The sequence below is a fragment of the Dama dama genome, chromosome 27 (genome assembly GCF_033118175.1).
Source record: "Dama dama isolate Ldn47 chromosome 27, ASM3311817v1, whole genome shotgun sequence".
NCBI classification, from domain to species: Eukaryota; Metazoa; Chordata; class Mammalia; order Artiodactyla; family Cervidae; genus Dama; species Dama dama.
Genome location: NC_083707.1, coordinates 16,032,676 through 16,036,782, shown reverse-complemented (window position 1 = coordinate 16,036,782; position 4,107 = coordinate 16,032,676). Strand labels below are relative to the sequence as shown.

Below are 4,107 nucleotides of genomic sequence, written 5' to 3'. Positions count from 1 at the left end.
TTAGAGTTAAATGAGATATAATTCATCAAAACTTGAATTTGATATGCTCTGTTTTGAGCGTGATAGCATAGGAAGTAATATGAAGTGGCAAAGAGCTTGGGAGTATAAGACCTTGTAAAAGGTTTGTAGGGTCTATGATAATTTTGAAGATGGATGTAATTATTGTGTCAAGTTGAAAATGATTTGCAAAGTTACCATGAGGTAGTATCACTCATACCATGTTGTATTTCATACTAAGTTTTACTATGGAACAATGGACTGGTTCAAAATTGGGAAAGGAGTATGTCAAGGCTATATATTGTCATCCCTTTTATTTAACTTATATGCAAAGTACATCATGTGAAATACTGGGTTGGATGAATCACAAGCTGAAATCAAAATTACCAGGAGAAATATTAACAATCTCAAATATGCAAATAATACCACTATAATGGCAGAAAGTGAAGAGGAACTAAAGAGCTTCCTGATGAGGGTGAAAGAGTAGAGTATAAATGCTGGCTTAAAATACAACATATAAAAAACTAAGATCATGGCATCCAATCCCATCACTTCATGGCAAATAAATGGAGGTGCTCGCTTTGGCAGCACATATACTAAAATTGGAACGATACAGAGAAGATTAGCATGGCCCCTGCGCAAGGATGACACGCAAATTCGTGAAGCGTTCCATATTTTTTAGAAAAAAAGAAAGAAAGAAGAAAAAGAAAAAAAAAAAGAAAAAAATAAATAAAATAAATGGAGAAAAAGAGGAAACAGTGAGACTATTTTCTTGAGCTCCAAACTCACTGGGGACTGCAGTCACAAAATTGAAAGACATTTGCTCCTTAGAAGGAAAGTTATAACAAACCTAGATAGCATAGTGAAAAGTCTCAGAGACATCACTTTGCTGAGAAAGATCTGAATAGTCAGAGCAATGATTTTTCCAGTATTCATGTAGGGATGTGAGATGGACCATAAAGAAGGCTGAGTACTGAAGAATTGATGCTTTCAAACTGTGATGCTGAAGAAGACTCTTGAGAGTCCCTTGGATAGCAAGGAAATAAAAAAGGGAATCAATCCTGAATATTCATTAAAAGGACTGATGCTGAAGCTGAAGCTCCAATACTTTGGCCACCTGATGCAAAGAGCCAACTCATTAGAAAGACTGATGCTGGGAAAGATTGAGGGCAGGAGGAAAAGGGGATGACAGAGGATGAGATGGCTGGATGGCGACATCAACTCAATGAACATGAGTTTGAGAAAATTCCAGGAGATAGTGAAGGACAGGAAAGCATGGGGTGCTGCAGTCCATGGAGTGGCAAAGAGTTGGACATGACTCAGCTACTGAATAACAGCAAATAAGGGTTTCCCAGGTGGCACTGGTGGTAAAGAACCCACCTGCTATAATGCAGGAGATGTAACAGACAAGGGTTTGATTCCTGGGTTGGGAAGATCCTGTGGAGGAAGGCATAGCAACCCACTCCAGTATTCTTGCCTGGAAAATCCCATGGACGGAGGAATCTGGTGGGCTACAGCCCATAGGGTTGCAAAGAGTCGGACATAACTTAGCATGTATGCAACAACAAATGAGGTACCCCTTCTTTTTCTAAACCTAATCTGTCCCAGATAGAATATTAACTTCTAAATTATTAATTTACCAGCTTATCATAGTTGATTACTCTTCATCTTTCTTTCTAAAACATATGGAATACTTGGGTGTGAGTGACTATTCCACTAAAGAACAGGACATGACATTGAGTCATGATATTGATAATTCAAAATACTGCCTAAATCACAATGCTGTTAATATTTCAAGCAAGAAACACACATGCACACACACACAAAGTAGAGAGGGAAAGAGAGTGAGAGATATGTTTGTGTGTGTGTCTGCATGGAGATCATCTAATTGTTTTAATTTTTTAGTCAGTAGTTAAACATAGATCTTGTTTGGGAATACGGTTATTGCGTACATAAAATAAAATATGTACATAAAGATATTGTCCTGACAGAATCAAAATAGATATAGAAAATGAGGTGATTTTCTAATAAAACAACATTAAACCCAAAACAAAAACATCAAAGTCACAGTGCAATTACTGTTTTCAGACCATGTACTGCCTGCCCATTCCCCGACAGCCAACAGACAACAGTGCATTGTTATCTGCCCCACTCACTCGGCAACAGAGTATTAGCATCATGTCTTACAACTCCAGAGACTGAACCAATTAAAGTACAACTTAAACAAGGCACTCATAAATATTGTAGCTTTGTAGTATTGACACTTTTAAATAATAAAGAAATATTGAATAAGGCTTCCAAAAATAAGTAATCCATCTTAGGAGAAGAGGTTCCACAGAGCAACTCCTGCATTGTGAATAAATATGCATAATCAAAATAGGAACCCAACTCAAATCTCTCTCCTACTCATTTGATATACCTCTTCATGTCATATCCATTTTCATATAAACAACACAATAGTGTAACATCTGCATTGCTAAATAACACTACTATGTTCTAATTTCTTTGGAATGACATGAATAAAATCTTTCTACTCCTGTTTATTAGAATTTATTGGTGACAATCCTTTGCAAAACAGCAGAAGATATAATTAATTCTGGTACAACCCTAAGTTGGATATAGCAACTCAACAGGGTTTACTTTTGACTTCAAATGATCCATCACTTGATAACACAGAGGGGAGGCAGCAGGAGGAGTTCGCAAACCTCCATAACTTCATTCTAAACTGCTGCCATGGTACTCCACGCAGTTAATGTTATATACACACACTGTCAGTGCTATAATACAATTGTACTTTTCTTTATTCCATGTAGATCTTTGGATACAATGTTCTATAGGGTGGAAAAAACACAGCATTTCCAGGTTTTGGTAGAAATCTTACTAAAACAAAGATTTAGAAATCTCTCTAACTCATCATGGATGTCCTAACACTTGCTCCTACTTATCCAGTTCTCTTTGTTCAGGACATCTGCCAAATTAGGGGACAGATGATTTCACAGTCATGGAAAATGAAAATTAATGCCACTTTTTAGAAATTTTCTCATATAGGCTGCTTATATATGCACAATTCTCATCAACAGAAGAAATGAGCAGATGATGCTAAAGGCTTGGTATCTGATGCAACTTTAACTTATCTTACTGATGAATGTGGTTGCTAGGAAGGGGGAACAAACAAAGAGAGTTGTTACCCTGGGCTTAATTCAGACTGATGAGAAAAGAAGCTAATAATTTAGAAATAAGACAGAAAAATGTTTATGTCAGCCTAGAATTTATGACATTTAAGACAGAAACACTTGGATAGTTACATGTTGGGGGAAAATTTAACTTCAGGCAAAATTTGGAGATGTGGGGTCTTGATGACTGCTTTCTTAATGTTTGTTATTTACTTGAGTGTGCACAAATTTAGTTATGGCACACAAGATCCTTGATCTTCATTGTGGTATGTGAGTTCTTTAGTCGTGGCACAAAACTCTTGGCTGCAGCATGTGGGACCAGGAATCAAACCCAGGTCCCCTGCATTAGGAGTGTGGAGTCTTAGCCACTGGACCATCAGGGAAGTCTGATGACTGCTTTTAAAGGGAAAAGTCTCACAAGAGGTGAAAGTGTCTTTAAATTGCAATTTATTGTGTCTCTGAAAATTTTCTGAATTTTAAAGGTGGGCAAGAGGTAACATCCAAGAAAAAAATGTAGCAGTGATGATGCCTCTGATAACAGCAGATTACAAAATGGAAGGAGGAGTGCATTTCAACTCTCTAAAAACAGAGGTGTTAAAGAATAAAATGGATAGTCTCAGCAAGTGCAGAGGGAAGGAAAGAGAAGTGGTTGATATTATCAAGGTTTCTTTCAATTTGAAGATTCTGTCATTCTAAGTTATGTAGAAATAGATTATTGGTCAACATTTAAAAATTGCTTTTAGACGGTGATTCTAAACAATAACTTACATATTGGAATGGTGCCTCGTAATTTACAAGTTTTTGATGTGCATTGTTAGTCTGGACCACCGTCATGAGAGCTCACGCTCCCCAGTTGATAAATGAGCAGATGGAACCCTAAGGTTAACCTGTGGCCCTAAGACACCACATTTGCAAGACTCAGGGCAAGAATACAACT

General features: G+C 37.1%; 1 non-coding gene across 1 annotated transcript; it reads left to right on the top strand.

Annotated features, from left to right (window-relative positions):
• The first annotated feature begins 569 nt into the window (after nucleotides 1–569).
• Nucleotides 570–676, top strand: LOC133047901 (U6 spliceosomal RNA). Its single transcript, XR_009690903.1, has one exon. It is a non-coding gene; the product is annotated as a U6 spliceosomal RNA (small nuclear RNA).
• The last annotated feature ends 3,431 nt before the right edge of the window (nucleotides 677–4,107 follow it).